The sequence below is a fragment of the Hirundo rustica genome, chromosome 6 (assembly GCF_015227805.2).
Source record: "Hirundo rustica isolate bHirRus1 chromosome 6, bHirRus1.pri.v3, whole genome shotgun sequence".
Lineage (NCBI taxonomy): Eukaryota > Metazoa > Chordata > Aves > Passeriformes > Hirundinidae > Hirundo > Hirundo rustica.
In genome coordinates this window covers 50,549,707-50,566,245 of record NC_053455.1, presented here as the reverse complement: position 1 = coordinate 50,566,245, position 16,539 = coordinate 50,549,707, and the positions used below count along the sequence as shown (strand labels likewise).

General features: G+C 45.8%; 1 protein-coding gene and 1 long non-coding RNA gene across 5 annotated transcripts in view; one reads left to right on the top strand and one right to left on the bottom strand.

The window, feature by feature from the left end:
- SOX6 (SRY-box transcription factor 6) overlaps positions 1 to 9,114 on the bottom strand; it is a 363,778-nt gene extending 354,664 nt beyond the window's left edge. For all 4 annotated transcript variants that reach the window (XM_058421042.1, XM_058421046.1, XM_058421045.1 and 1 more), the window contains exon 1: positions 8,971 to 9,114. The gene's annotated coding sequence lies outside the window, so the exon portion shown is untranslated. The remainder of the gene's footprint in view (positions 1 to 8,970) is intronic.
- Positions 9,115 to 10,171: 1,057 nt separating this feature from the next.
- LOC120754383 (uncharacterized) lies at positions 10,172 to 14,518 on the top strand. The gene is made up of 3 exons (XR_005701413.1): positions 10,172 to 10,233; positions 10,635 to 10,688; positions 13,657 to 14,518. It is a non-coding gene; the product is annotated as an uncharacterized LOC120754383 (long non-coding RNA).
- The last annotated feature ends 2,021 nt before the right edge of the window (positions 14,519 to 16,539 follow it).

Below are 16,539 nucleotides of genomic sequence, written 5' to 3'. Positions count from 1 at the left end.
AGTCTTTCACTTTTACACCATTGTGATGAGTTTGTGTTTGTAATTTGACGCCATTCCGTTGCAGAGCACTGTGCAAAATGTTGCACACTGTGCACTGTGCAAATTGATTTGAAAGGTGCTTTCAAATCAACCTTTAGCGGGCACACCCATGCAGCCCGTAAAACACATGGCAGCGTGGCTGCAGTAAAATACACACCGGTGTAGCTGCACTGCCACTGCTAATCAGAGCTTTTGTTACATTCTTAAACATCACAGATTGAACCATTCTTGTCTAGAGGGGGTAGAGAAGTTAAAAATAATGAGATTTTCACTGACTGAAGAAAACCACAAACTAGGAGAGAAGACTCTTTAGACCAGCAAGGAAAGAAAAGCCTTTTGGCTTTCACCAAAGGTCGAGGGAAGATCTTTGAAGCAGGGAAAAAAGGCCCACTGAACTGCATGGATAAGCAGCAGACTTGGCTCCTTAAAGTCCAGGTTGAGCATTGAGAGTAAGCAGAGAGACATGAGAATGAGGATATGCTTTGTCTTACTTATTTTTCTAGAGCATTATGTGGCAATACCTTTCTTGCTTGGTTTCTTCTCTTTCACATTTTTCCATCTCACTGCTCTTCTCTAAACTGACTCCTCACAGTCCCATCCTCACTGTAGCCATCGTCCCATCCTAGCACCAGTCTACTGCCTTCTAGCTCATGAAATCAAGGTGAAAAGCAATTATCTCGTCAAAAAATTGTTAGATCATGTCTAACTTGCTCTGAAATAAATGAAGATTCCGTTGTTACTTCCAAAGAGAAACACCATGGACACCATAATTTCTATTGCAAAGAATGGGTAGCATAATGGGAACTAGGGCCTATAGAAGGCAACCAGAAATCATGAAAGGATTTTCCTGAAATTCATCTTTGACCTTTTGGTTAAGCAATGAGAGTAGATACAAACAGCAGAATGCAAGAATGCATGCATGTCAATCAGAGGTGAATACACAATTTCACTCATAGGGACTACCATAACAAAATCACTACTAAATATATGTGGAAACACAACTACTTAGGGACATTAAAAAAATGTCATGCACATATCTACATATATTTGTACTAAAGCTTGAATAAAGTATATTCCCACTGCAGTGGCCTAAATGAATCCCTTAGCAGAAGAAAAATATGAAAGGACCTACAAGAAGTTAATCTGCCCTCAGCAGATCAGGTCTGAATGAAAGAAAGGGGGGGGGGAAAAAAAAAAAAAAAAAAAAAAAAAAAAAAACAAAAAAAACACAGCCACAGTCCCCAGTTACAGGAAGCTGGCAAGCCAGCAGGCAGAATTCCCACATGCTGCATGATATACTGCACCAGAAGACCTGCTGGAGATAGATATGAAGATAGATACGGAGGGACAACTGGTCTAACATGTAGTTTCTATGAGGTGAATTCCTGTTAATATCATCCTAAAGCCATAAAAAAAAAATCATGTAAGCAAACCTGATTCCACAAAACCTCTCATGATTGACACAAAATTATTCTCTACAGTTAATCCAATGCAAACAGGGCCTTGACATGCCAGTCCCACCCTCACACAGTCACAAAAAGTTCTTTCCATTGAACCCAGAAGGAACTGCATCCTGGCCTAAGGAATGTGACTGTAGTAAGAATAAAAAGGTACCCTCCTGCTTAAGTAAACAGAGTTACACTGGTTTATACCAGCTGAGAATCCGTCAAATACCAAATTATATCAAAATAGTCCTCTAAAATAGCTCAGCTTTCAAATTCCATATACGTCAAATCCTTCAAAAAGCTCATTCTAATAACAATAAGCCAGTCAGACTGGCTTATATGACACCGCTCTTCTCCAGAAAGCCCCCAGAATCTGAGTCCTCATCTAGTTCCACCTATTACTTCAACAGGTGGATCTGGGTCCTTCTGAGGTAAAATGTTGTGACTGTCCTTAGCGCAACTACTGCACTGAGGAAAGGAAGTGAGGATTCATCGAGCCAGTTAAAACTGTAAGAATGTAGATGGGCAACTCTATCCCATCTTAGCTGGAATTAGGTCATGACATTGAGGTTAACCCTCCACTTCTGCAAAAATACCATGGGTTTTCACTAACCACAAATGGTCAGGATCTTGGTGGAACAAGCCCATCAGCAGCAATCTCACAAATGTCAGGAGCAGCAAAGCAGTCTCTGAAAGGGTGGGATTCCATGGATGCATCCATCAATCATCACTTAAAACTGGACAAAACTACACATGGTTCCAAGATTTCTGCAATAGAATCCCAGTCCAAACATCTGTTTAGGCACAAAAACTTCCTAAAAGCTTCACCTCACTAGTTCTGGAGCATTAATGGAAAGAGCCTCTGTGGAACGAGCATCTCTGAGTAATGAAGAGGAAACTCGCAGAAACTCTTTGCCTCCTCCGCACTGGGACCCTGACCAACACAGTTTATGAAGTAAACAATTCAACAGCAGCCCTTCCGGAACAGCTCAGGGTGATCCACTCAGGAATTAAAGTCACATTTATTCCAGAAAAGAGTTTCCAGATAGGGAGCACCCTGCAGTATTTTATGTCAATTTTCCCACAACGGCAGGTCCTTGGAGTAATGTATAAACTCTCCTTATGCTGTGTAACAGTTAGTTGGAATTAATAAACACATATTGTTTCATTAAAAATATTATGTTCCAGCACATGCATTTAATTTGCCGTAAAGTATAGTATGTAAGAAATCACACCATTTGCAATAAATCTGAAAAGATATTAGCATTTTTGTTTCTAATACAAGATATTTTATGCAAGTCGTAAAATTTCAGTGGTATATGGAAGGGGTCTTAGCAAAATACACAAAAAAATATTACTATAAACAAGCCATCATTCTGGTAAGAGGAAATACAAACAACCAGAATAAAAATAGTTGATGCACAAAAGCCATAATGAGGGGGTTGCTCAAAAAATAACTTCTACTTTGAATGGTTTGGATGAAATACAAATTATCCACAGAAAAGTGTGGACTGGCATAAATGTTTGTACAAAATTATAAGTATATTTCTAGAAGTATGCAAGAGACAACTGACTGCCTGCATGCTGCACAAGGTCCCAACAACGCTCTGCGTAAGTGCTAGTGCACAGAGTCCAAACCACTGCATTTTAATTACTATGCAGCCTCAGATATATTGCCTTTGATATGGAAATGTTCTTGTTCTCTCATCTTCACATACGGTCTCATGCACAGAAATCTTTATCTGATTCATAAAAAATAAACTAGAATCCAATCTCAACACCTGACCTCAGTGCTTAGAAGTTTTTTACTAAGCATGGTGTCACTATAAAAAGAATGGGTAATACTGGTGTAAAGTTAGATATTTGGAGCAATGATATGAAGGATTTGCAGTTAGGAATCAAATCAATACTGCATCTCTGAGGTTTTAGAGTTTCCTATTGCCTTTTGTCAGTCTACCAGTGACTGGAGACACAATTGACTACACCTCTCTGTCTAGCTCAAGAAGAAAGAAAAAATATTCAAATGACATCCTGTCTTGCCACCGATGAAGAGATGCAACTCAGCCACTTGCTGAGTGGAATAGGTTCTGAAATCTAATAAATCACTAACATCAAACTTTTCACCTTTTTTGTTTTTCTAAATTTGGCTGCTACATTCTTGAACATATTTTAAAGGTATGCAGTACAAAATTTGCACAAGAAGAAGCAAAACATTTCCCAAGCTTTACTTCAACAAAGAGGTAAAATAAACATAAAAATACTTAAAATACAAACCCAGTACTTTCCTGTATCTTATATTAATATATACTGCCCATAAAAAGGCTAAAAATTTTGCTTTGACAAATTCTACTTGTCACTCTGAAAAAACATCACATATTCAGACCTATTTAGGTAATTCTTCTAGCTCTATAGAATTACATTCCCTTTTTCTAAAGAATATGATCTCTGTAAGCTCTCTATAGATGATAATGGGCCATCTGTAAATCATTTTGTTGCAAGTTATCTGGTTTTTATCACTGCTAGTACCTGTCTGTCCCTGATATGATACCCTTAAGCACATTAACTAGATGGAATGTTTTGCCTGACTTAAAAAAACCCTATTGATCCATTCTGAACTATAAATTAATTACTCTGATTCACCTAGCTTAACGATATACCTAATTTTAGCTTATTCTTTCCAATTCACAAGAATTCAAGAAATATTTGATTGAACTAATTTCCAAGCAATGATTTTCAGATCTGGGATGCTGGATTTTTTCTTCTTAATTTAAGAAGACAAAACAGTAAACATAAAACTGATATGAGTATTTTAAAATATACAAGAGAAGGAGAGAAACGTCTGTGTACTGATTCTTGTTTCTTTGAGAGAAAATCCATTTTTCAGGTTCCTGTTGTACTAATTGAAAGAGAATTATTTAAAACTTCACTGAATACTTGAATATACGATGGGTATCTGTAGCCGTTTCACGAGTTCCAAAGAACTCTAGACTTTCTGAAAGACAGTAAACTAAAAATTGGCAGGAAATCTCTTACAATGATGTCACAAATATTTGTAGTTGCCACAGAACACTGTTTTAAAAGAATACCTACTTCTGTGCTGAAAAGGCTTTGGGAACATGTAATTATGCAGTTTTATCACTGCAGAAATGGGCTGCTTTCCAGCAAATACGTCTATCAGATCTCTCTCTTCTGTGCAGAACTACATTTAAATAAATATACACATATTTCAGACAGACCTCACACCAGTCCAGTACACGACCTTACTAATGAAAGGATTTTATGGTGTTCTGTTATTTTCATAATATAATGTAAAGGCCTGCAATGACACATGTATAGATACATACTGTGGGAGAATCATGTGTCTAAAAAACTCCAAATGGCTCATACAAAAGAAAATTCAGTTTCTGTGGTTTGGTAATTAAGTCCCCTAAAAGTTCCCATTCTTGCTGTTCTACCTGAGGAAAAATAGAAAGTTGTGTAAATAAAAATTACACAAAAAGCCACGGAAAGAGATGAACAGAAACCAGCTTGCTACAGTACAAACCTGAAATGTGCACCTCTGCGTGTTTTGCTGCTACTTGACGAGTTCTATGTGAAACTAGCGAACACATCACACAGCAGCACTTCTCTCCCGGGATCTGACACCATGCAGAAATGTCTCTGCCTCTGTAATTTAACATACTAACTGAAATGTTTTTAAATGACATCACTGTATCACTGCAGTTGACATAGTTCACATTTACCCAAACACCCCTATTTACACAACTTTTGAAAACTTTAGCCATTACACTCAAGGTCTGCCAGACCAGCTCACTGATCTCTAAAGTGACACTGTGGAAAAAAGGAAATATACAACATCCCATTGTATGGGATGGAAAGCAAAGTGCATCCTGGTTTCTCTTGCTGAAGTAATTTTTGTTCAGGAAGTAAATAAATAAACAAACAAATAAATAAACAAATAAATAAATAGACTGAAGCTTTTGGAGTGTGATCTATACACTTCCAAGGGTGAAACTAACACAAGTGTAAAAGATTGATGGATATGCTTCCTGAAGGGGCATCTCCCAAGGTGATCACAGTGTTTAGCAGAACATTAGAAACATTCTAATGCCAACCGAGGGGGGGGGGGGGGGGGGGGGGGGGGGGAATGCGGAATTATTGCTGTCATCATGCAAAGCTCCGGCCTTTATTGCCACAAGATATTTCAAGGCCTTCAAGAACTGCAGGGATATGTGCACAAGATATTTCAAGGCCTTCAAGAACTGCAGGGATATGTGGATACTTTGGACTAAAAATACGATCAAAGATGCAAAAACCATGTCCAAAGAGGGTTTTTTTTCCTGTTGAGCAGCAGTTTGGCAGGAAATGACCATGAACAGTTGTTGGCCCCATATTAAAAACCACTGGCAAGGGAACAAGCACTGGCAGCTCCCACTTGTGAACAGAATCAAGCTGACAAGTGAAGGCAACTAACTTTGGACATCAGCTAGTATTTTCTGCAAGTGTTTTCTACTGGTAAGGCACTTGTGGCCTTACCAGTGAAACCGATGGGCTCCACTTCCTCTCCTGTTGCTTTCCCCGGTGTAAACACAAAAAAAAAAAAAAAAAAAAAAAAAAAAAAAAAAAAAAAAAAAAAAAAAAAAAAAAAAAAAAAGGCAGCAGTTACGTAAGTTGAGTGGAGAGTCGGAGAGTCGGGAACGTGCAGGGAGAGACAGCCATCTGTCTCGCTCTCTTTATGCTGTGTTATACACATGGCACTGGCTTGCACCCTGCCATCTAGCCGAGAAGGAAACTGAGGGAGCGCTGAGGCAGCCCAGTTCAGCCTCCCAGCAGAACCCAGACGGAGAACTGAATTGCAGGGAGGAAGGAGGAAATAATGCGTTTAGCAGAGGATGCGAGACCGCCGACCGAAGGGCCTCTTACGCGCTCATCGCTGAATGAATTAAAGTTCCCGGGGAGGAGGGAGGGGGAAGCGGGGCGAGGGACACGAGAAGCGTGGCAGCAGGGAAGGGCCCGGGAGCCGCCAGCCGGGACAAGGCGGGCACACGCCGGCGGCCGGAGCCCTGAGGGGGCGCGGAGACCGGGGGCTGCGGGGGCCGGCCCGCCCCCGGGGATGGCTGTGGGGCTGGGCGCTGCAGCCCGGGGTCCCGGGACAGGGCCGGGCCGGGCCAGGCTGGGCTGCCCCGCCGGGCCTGGCCCCGGCCCCGGCCCCGGCCCCGGCCCCGCGCCCCCTCCCCCGGCTGCGGGCGCCCGGCGCGGCCCGGGAAGCGGCCTGGAGAGCGGCGCTGGGAGCGATGCCCAGGGCTCACCTTCCCCTCCCCCCGGAGAAGCGCGCTTCAAAATGGTTTTGCAGGCGAGGCTGGCCAGGCTGCGCTCGGTACAGGGCTTCCAAGAGCAGTGCCTGGGTTGGTTTCCGTATATTCTTTGGCTTTTAATAGCTAGCTGAGGGAAAAAAAGAAAGCATTATTGTTTTCTTTCTTTCCTTCTCTCATTGCCTATTCTAAATTTGACTCCAAAGTTTAAGCAGTTGAATTGGCTAATTCTGAATACAGTCTATTGAGAGACCAGACACAGCAGTATATCCCTGTATAGCAATAGATACAATGTGCTGAATTGGCAGTCTAATTATAAATGTGGCATTTGGACCTCCTTTCAGACCCAGTGCCACCTTACCTTATGAGGGAACTTCAACTACAGCAACTGTTCAAAACAAAATGCCATTACAGGATCAGCTTCACCCAACACTGGAACCAGCCAGGGGATTGTTTTACAAACAGCCTTTCTCACTTAACACAAGAATGTATTATAAGGAAAAGTTATGGATAGTGCAGAGTCTGAAGAAAACGCATATGTAGTTTCTGCCAGGTGTCGAGCTACTTCAAACTGCAACATACTCCAGATGACCTCATTATTTTCTTTTAAATGTACTCACTATAAATAATTATTCCTTAGTTTTATAGAATGAGCTGCTAGGTACGCTCGCTGTTTATATTCCAACCGTAGTGTGCATGTAATGTCATGATCACAAAAACCCACAAAATATCCTGGCTCAGAACAAAAACCTGCAATAAGATCTTGCCAAAGAATCATGGGGTGCTGAAAAAAAGTTTTTTAAAGGGTCTTTTCCAGGGAAATATTTGTATATAATGGCAGGCTACATGCACATATCTCACATTCATTCTTATTATTTACTTTATGGTATTATAATGGCTTAATTAAATGAGTGGGCACAAGCACGTCAATAAAACAAGTCAAGTCAAGTCGAAGTCTCAAAACAGGTTTCAAAATTGCTCCATTACACGAATACAGAAAGGGAAATTCGTTAATTTTTGGACTTCAAACAGTTTGAGGACTGGATAGAACAGTTATCCTGTCCTCACGATCAGCACTGAAGATGGAAATGACAAAAAATATTAAGATGAGGGTAAAAGAAAGCAGTAGGAATAAAGTGCTGGGTCGGGTGCCGAGAGCTATTTAAATTTGCTTAATAAACATATACCTTATCTACAAACAGCAGGCGAAGATATATTACTTTATCACAGAAAGTTTCACCTCTCTGTTTTTGGGAAACACCCCTAGGACAGCAGTAATCTGCCGTCCCCAGGCTCCCACCGGGCTGCCTTTCCCTGCGGCCCCCCTTCCCCCCACCCCGGCCATTCAGACACAACACTAATTGTCCTTTCACGATGCCACTTTCACTCCTTCCCGTCCTTTCACAAATAACAAAACCGCAGCAAGCCCCACGGTGAGACGGCCCGCAGGAAGCGGAGACAGCGCTGGGCTGGACAGGAGGGGTGCCTGCGAGTGACCTCGGGTCCCTGGCCGCACGGCTCGGGCCGCGGCCGGGGGTGCCGGTCCGGGGACACTCTCTGGCGGCTGGGCTGGCGCTGCACGCCTGCAGGTACCTGCTCGCATCACGCCTATCTGCTCTCCCTCTCCCCGACCGACACCCAGCCGCGACCCCGCCGCCGGTACACGCGTGCATGCATTACACGAGCGGGCAGCGCCGGTGACCGCTCCTCCCCGGAGCAGGGCAAGCCGCAGAGGCACACTCATTAGCTCCCACTGATGATTCCTTTCAGGATCATGAATGGAACAATTGTCAAAAACTGCGGGAAAAAAAAACAAGCCCCGAGACTATTATATACAGACGCAGCTTGTGTGCGCGCATGTGACAGTTGCAGGCAACCCAGATTTGGCCATAAACTCTTCAGCGTTATCCGAGATAAAACATCAGATTGCTTGTACGGTAAACGAGGCTTCTTATTCCCAATTAAAAAAAAAATAAAAAAAAAAAAAATAAAAAGCTTCTAAGGTAGTGAAACCCAGGAAAAGAACAAGCTCTCCGCAAGACACACCTTGCCTCGCTCGTATCCTGCAGCACCGCCTGTAAACAGCCGCGCTAGCTTGTTGCAACTGCCACTATTTTATTTTAAAAGAAAAATAACAGTAATAATAGTAAGTGAAATACTTCCTGAAAACTTACTTTGCATTTAGTTTAGGCACTATTCTTTTTTTCAGCTCGCAAAGGAAGCCGTTTTGTCCAGGTTAGGTATTGTCTACTTATGGATCAGCCTCTGGCTAAGGGTTTATTTTAATTTATGGCTTATGCATTCTTTTAAGGTCGATTTGCATGACCTCCGGCAAAGAGCTAAGGCAGCAAGAAATCCCAAGTCGACTGTTGCCACAAAGCGGCACGCATCGCCCCTTCCCCGGGTGTAAACAGAGCTCTCTGATGATGGACTGCCTCCTTCCCCACTCCCTGTGTATCACGAATTAGGGCGCGATATCGATTTTAAAGTTTTCGGTATAACTTTATCCAAAGGCTCTGCTGGGAGATAAGGCGGCGGCGGCGGCTCCTCGGGACAGCGCCGCGCCGTGGCCGAGCGCGGCACGGTCGCCGCCGCTCCCGCAGCTTTGTGTGCTCCCCGCAGCCGTCCCCGGCCAACTTCAAAGCGCTCACCCACCTCAAACTTAGCGCAGAACACACAAGCACCGCTAAACTCCCTTCGCCTTCCTCCATCCCGCGTCTCTCGGGGTTATCCGCCAGGAGAAACCCACGCGAGCACTTCGGAGCAATGACAGCGGCGCTCCGCTCTCAAAGATTTATTTCGGATTTTATTTTTCCTCTCTTTCTCTCTTTCTCCCTCTCGTGTTAGTTCCTTACGTACAATATCTTCCCGCACCATGTGTTCGCCTGCCGTGGGTGATCTTAAAATACAACGCTGATCTGTCACTACATTTTAAAATAAACTCTACTCGGGAAGGATGAGAAAGTGTTGTGATTTCAAGGTACTGGGGTGCCTTAACGTCTCGGAAACCTCGGGATTCAAACAGCCCCGGAAACTCGCACGGGGACGAGATTATAACTACTTTTCCCTAAAGAGAAGGAAAAACACACACACACACGCACACACACACGCACACACACACACCAAAAAAAAAAAAAAAAAACAAAAAAAAAACCCAAACAAACAAAAAAACCCAACTCGTGATACTCGTGATATAAAAGTAAATAATCGTGCAGGGGGAGGCGGAGGAAGGGGTGAATTCAGCAATGTTAAAAGCTAAACAACAGTTCTATCTCCGGACGCTGCTGCTTCACTCAATTGCAACTAATAACCCATTAAAGACAGCGCAGGGGGAACCGAATTCTCTCCTGCAAAGCGACATAAATCCAGCGAAAGCCCATTAAACCACCGCCACCGCCACCAAGCCACGCAGCACTACACACCACAGCAAACAACAGGTATACAACACAATAGGGCTGGTTTTCCTGGTTACCTCCTCGGGATCCAGTGTGGCACAAAGCACTGGGAGAGCCTCCTTTTTTTTTTTTTTTTTGCAACGCGCTTCGGTAATTTTCATTAAAAAAAAAAAAAAAAAAAAAAAAAAAAAAAAAAAGAGAGAGAGAGAGAGAAAAAGGGAAGGGGGTGAAGGCGGAGGAGGGAGGGGAGGAGAATAAATGGGTAATAATTCGGCAAAATAAAATAAAATAACAAAATAAAATAAAATAACTAGAGTCTGCTGGTGTTTCTCCGGGCCATGGATGTGCAGGATCCCGATCGTTAGAAGTTTGCGGATGGGTTGCCTGGAGATTTGGTTACAATCAGGTTCATTTTTTTTTTTTTTTTCCCCTCCTGAAACAAGTGAAGGCGATGGTTACTGCTGTCAATCTTGGCAATCAATGTGAGCGGCCATGTCGTAAGTATTCAAAGCATTTCCCGTCGTGCAACATCAGAAAGTGAGTGGCCAGGGCATTGATCTGAGGAAGGCAAAAGGAGGCAGGGCTCCCCCGCCCAGACAGCACAGGCAAGATGAGACAACACAGGGAGAGAGAGGAGGGAGAGGGGAAGGGAGGGAGAGAGAGAGAGAAAGAGAGAGAGGCTGGGAGCGAGCGGGGAGAGCAACAACTGCGGAGAAAGTGAGCACAAAACAGAAAGTGAAATCGGCGCGGGCTGCCAGCCTCATCCCCGCGCAGCTATCACCACTCACAGGGCCATTAGACACATGAAACCCTACACCGCTCTGCTCCCGCTAATGACCACTGATTGCCCGGAGTGGTGAGGAAAGGTACTAGAAAGTTACCGGGGAGGGGGTGCGAGGGCGGGGCGGGGGCCGGAAAAGGAGGAGGGGGAGCGGGGGGGTCCCGGGGGAGCCGGTTCGCGGGGCCGGGGCGGCGCGGGGGGGGCCGTGCCACACGGGGCCGGCCCGCCCTCCGCCCTCCCTCCGCCCGCCGCGCTGCCTGGGGACACACGCGCCGGGAGAGTCCCGCCGGCTCGCGGGACACGCCAGAAAAATAAAATTACAAGGGGAAGGAAAAAAAAAAAAAATTAAAAAAAAAAAAAAAGGCTGGAGAAAGACGATGTGCAGGAGGAGGGAAGGGCTGGCGGCGTGGGGAGGGAACGGGGCGACGAGAGGGAAGCACTCAGCAAGCGCTTAGTGACAGCTGATAAATGGGTTTCTGAAGAGCCCGATCCCAAAGCACAGCCGGGAGGGGGAAAAAAATAATAAAAAATTAAAGAAAAAAAAAAAAGTGGGGGGAGATGAAATGGAAAGTATAAATTACACCAGAGATGGGAGTCCAGCTACAGGGACCCAGGGGAGAGGAAGGGGAGAGAAGGCACTCAGAGTCCACAAACTATTTAGTGATGGATTCAGCAGAAAGGTGAGAAGTGAGTGCAGTGAAAAGGTTATGGCCGGAGAGGAAAAACTGATTTAGGACGGACTCGAGCTGAAGTTGGGATTCTCGTGGCGACGACGAGAAATTTTAGCAGCGGCAATATATAAATATCCCTCTCTCTGCCTACCAAAAGGCAACAGATAAGGACTGGAATATCAGCTTGAATACCAATTTAGGAACTCACGCTCTCTTGGAAGTGCTAATTGGGGATGGGGAGGGTGAGGGGGGGATCTGGGAGAAAGAAGGGAAAACTATAAGGAGCTGAGGAGAAAAATCAACCAGTGGCAGAGTGCTGCAAAACCCAAGAAAGTCTCCCTGCTGTATTTTTGCATTCCAAAGGTAAACATAAAAGAGTCTTTCAAACTGTCAGGGGCCGCAGTTCAGGTGGGCAAACAGCGCTGCACAGCGAACGTCTCCCTCTTTTGATATTATTCACACCTAGGCTAAACTGTTGTTAAGATGGGAGTGCGGAAAGCAACCCAAAGCCCACAAAATGAGAGAGAGAGAGAGAGAAGTTGTTGATTCATCTCTGTATTTTTGGCACTTTCTCCCCATTTTCCAGAAGGCGCCTGGAACAGTTAGTAACAGACAAACTTTTAATTTTAAAATAGCTTCATAACTTATAGAGGCCAAAAAGACGAGGAGAGAGCCTGATTTCTCTTTCCTTTTCTCTCAAGTAGAAATTTACACACTAGGTTAGACCCAGAAGCACACTCAGCCCCTCTGCGAATGAACCTGGCTTCAGCAGGATGTGATGAAAATTGAGCATTAACGCGATGGCACAGGACAGATATGACCTGGCTCTGATTCATTTTGTTAACAAGCTGTAAAACTAGACACACTGCTGGTGTCATGCATGCTGCATCCTCTGCCTTTGCTATCCGAGGTGCTATTGCCCCTCTCAAGCCGAGTTCAGGGAAAAGGAGTTGTAAGTCAGAACCTCCTGGAATAGTGGACCTGATTTTTACAATATTTTTGGCAATTCCACTACAATGAAAGGAGTAACCAAGTCCTATCCGGCAAGTAGCAAGCACCTTGAAATAGAACTTTGTAATTATCTAGTAAAGCTTTATCATCAAATTAGCTGGATGAGGGCATAGTAGCTAATTTCCATGCATTCTTTAAATTCTTATAAAAGAGACTAAAAAGGTGAAATTCAGAGATGAGGGGGAATTGCGTGATTGTAAATACTGAATTTGTATTCACCTGCATTCGCCTAATTCAAAGTATTCACCTTGCCGCAGTTACCCTGTGTATGGAATTAACAGCAGTAAATAGCTGCCTTTCGGGATACTGCTCTGTCCTTTTTAATCTTTAATTATAAGAATTCCCGTGATTGGTCACTAAGGCTTTCCTTGTAACACATTTAAACCTGCTGCAAGTAAAGGACATACCTTGTGTAGCTTTGGCGCGCAAAAGATTTAAAAAAAAAATAAAATAAAATAAAAAAATTAAAATGAGCTATGTAAAAAAAAAAAAAAAAAAATCAACGTAAATCAGAATACAAGGAGGAATAGTCTGCCTCAGCCTGCAACTCTAGTAATTTGTTACTGGAAGTTTTTTCTTCCAAGAAACAGAAAGGAAAAAACAACCCAAGCACTCCTCAAATGTGCGCCTTATTAAATACGAAGAGAGAATGGGACAAGAGATAATTAAAGCATCAGATAAATCTAACCGCCCACCTAGCTCCAAATCGGGCGAGCATCCCGCTGTACTCCCGAAATTCCGGTGCGGAGAATGACACTGGGTTCGGGCAGGACACGGCAGGGATGCGGCCACGCTCCCATGTGGAGCGCAAGGAACGCTCTCCAGCTTGTTGCTTCTCCTGTGTGATCAATTAAGTTTACAGATGTAACTCACAGTGCCGGAGAGCGGCAACTTCTCGGCGGCAGGGAAAGAGGATTCCTTGGGCATTGTATGCAAATGTGCGTGTGTGTGTGTGTGCGCGCTGCACGGGGATAATTGTGATTCCCTCTTTGTTTGCATAAGTGAACACCCGCCGTGAGGAACCCTATACACGTCCCGAGAAAAAAGAAAACGCTTTCACTTGGAGTGTTACCCCACGTGTAGAAACCGCGTTTGGAATTGCTGCCCTTGCTTTGGCTGCAGGAAGGCTAAAGGCAGGCAGATGTTGAGGAGGGATGCTGACCTGCTGGGGCTCCCTGCACAGGGAAGAGACCGCAGGCGCTCACATCACGTCAGGGCACTTACCTGTGCACAGCTGTCACGGCTTTTTGCGCCGTGTGTCTCACTAAATGCGTTAAAGTAAAGCAGTATTCAACAAGCGAGGCAACCTGTATGTGTGCTAAGTCGTAGGTACCGCATCTTTAACCTGAGCAGTAAACCTGCAACTCCTGGAGAGTTGGCGAAACAGTCCCAGAAGTTTTGGATTCAAAGGGCAAGAAATTTCACTTTAAAAGCCATTCACCCACTTCTAAGCTGCCTTCTCACCCCAGTTAATGCCGAACACTTAAGAGGCATGTTTATAAATTCCCTGTGCGGACACTGTCCGACAATGAAGGCTTGTTATAGATGTTCAGAGAAACTTTTGCGAAATAATCAACAACATCTGAGAGAAAGCTAAAGGAAAATAAGTTAAAGCCTGATAATCCGATTGGGGAAAAGTTTTGTTAAGACTAGATAGAAGCAAATTGCTGTACGTTTCTTCAAAAGCAAACCCATCAGCTGATACGAGTTCTCCTAGAACAAGAACCTCTGGCGAATTTCTCCAAAATTAGGCGACGTTTGAATTTTATAACACTCAGAGCTAAAGATCCGCCTGAAAACAAAAACTCTGAATTCCTTACAGCGTCATCTGCCAACAAAATGTATTGTCTTGGCAGAAAGAGGATCAAGGAGATTTTAATTTCATTTTAAACTGTGCATCATCTTGATAGCAAAGGAAAAAGCCGCAGCAACAATCTCCCCGCTCCACGCCCCCGCCGTTAAAAAAAAAAAAAAAAAAAAAAAAAAAAAAAAAAAAGGGGGGGGGGGGGGAAGAAGAGAGAACTGGAAAAACCACATAAACTTTTACAAAGAAAATAAAAGCAAGTTCGACATGAAAACCCCTTCCTGTCTCGGAAAGTTCATTTTAAAGGTCCCCTCTGTAAATCTAAAGTGCAAACACCAGGCTAAGGTAGTGAGTGGCTGGAATTTGCATGCTGATAAGAGAAGGCTGTTGTACTTACAGTGACAGAGGGCAGGCTGCGGAAGAAAAGCTGTTTGTGTTAGCCTGAGAGTCACCCAGGGCTGCAATGAGAGGAGAAGAGAGGAGTGGGAGTGCCAAGCTGGATACACCTTCACCGCATCTCATCACATCTGCCAGCCTCTCTCTCCCTCTCTCTTTCATTTCCACATTCCCTTTGTTCCTGAAAAAAAAATCTACACGTCACATCAGTCCCCAGATGCAGTCTACACCAAAGAAAAAAAAAAAAAAAAAAAAATGAATAATTCAATCAAAGTGTGCATAGTCTCTAAGGCAATAAATCCATTGCACTTAAAGAAACGAAGGGTAATTACCGCTATAGAATTAGAATAAGGCCAGAGCGCGCAGGGATCCCAGGGTCTGTAAACTCCACGGTCAAATAAAGTTTCATTTATTTAATATTTTGACAACCCCAGTGCAAACTAAAGGGGAGGATCAGAACTTATTCCGGTTGGGTTTGAGAACGCTTGAAGTGAATGTTATAAAAGGAGAGCGCCCGTGGTCTGTGACAAACACAATGCAGGGGAGTAGAAGTGTTTCACTGCATCACCTCCAGGGTCCGTTCCCCCCTCCCTAATGAAGAGCAGACCACACTCCCACTTCCACCGGCTCCTGCTGCTCGCTGCAAGTGCAGCGGGGATCGCTGGCAGCCAGCAGCCGCCTTACCTGCTCCCGAGCGCCAGCACAGCCTGACAAAAAACTCAGGGGAACCGGCAATTTTGTTCCACGCTCTGGCGGAGAGAAGCCTCGGGGGATTTGCACCGGCAAGGATTGCCTCGGAACGGTGCCCCTGACTCGCGGATGTGTGCGGGGCTGAGGCGGGGGACTGTCCGCCGGGGGCGGGGGGAGCCCGGCGGGAGCGGAGCCCGGCGGGGCGGGTGCGGCGGCGCTGCCGGAGCGCGGTGACGGACCGGCCGGGGCGGGAGGCAGGAGACGCGCTGCTCCTGCTCCTGCTCCTGCCTCGCAGGCTGCTCCCTCGGCTCGCAGGTAAGATGACTCTACATCGTGTTTGTCCCCCCGCGGGTACCCCGCGTACCAGGGGCGCGCTGCTGGGCTAACGAAGGCGGCGGCTCGGGGCTGCGGCTCAGCTCCTTGTGCCCGAACCGAGCCGGAACTTAACATCGGCATCTGCTGCTTTACACTCTCCATCACGCTCTTCGCAAACTTCTCGTGGGGGGCTGGGGGAGGAGTGAGACGGAGAGGGGGAGGGGGAAACTAACCCCAGGTGAGACCGCGCTCTTCAGATGCCGCAGACGCTCGCTCCGACGTCGCCGGGCTCTGCGCCGACCGGGGAAGCTGAAACGCCTTCCGCCGGCGCGGAGCATCGCGCACCTCCCGTCCCTGTGCCGCTGTAGCAGCGGTTTGATTTCCCGGAGACATTACCGGCGCTGTTATTCCAGCGCAGGCGGAGCGGAGCGCGCTCCCGGCCGCCCGTGCCCGGGCCCGTCCATGTGCTTACCGCGCCACCGTGAGGCGGCCGCGGGCCCCGCACCGAGAGCCCGCCGCGCTCCCGGGGCGGCCGAAAGTGCCGCTGCCGCGGGGACCCCGCGCAGGGCGGACGGGGGATCGGGCTCCGCCGCGGGCGGTCCGCAGCGCCCAGGACTCCGGGACAGTGCATGCTACTGCCTCCCGCCCGCTCACACGGGCCGGAGAAAGACGGGGAGAAT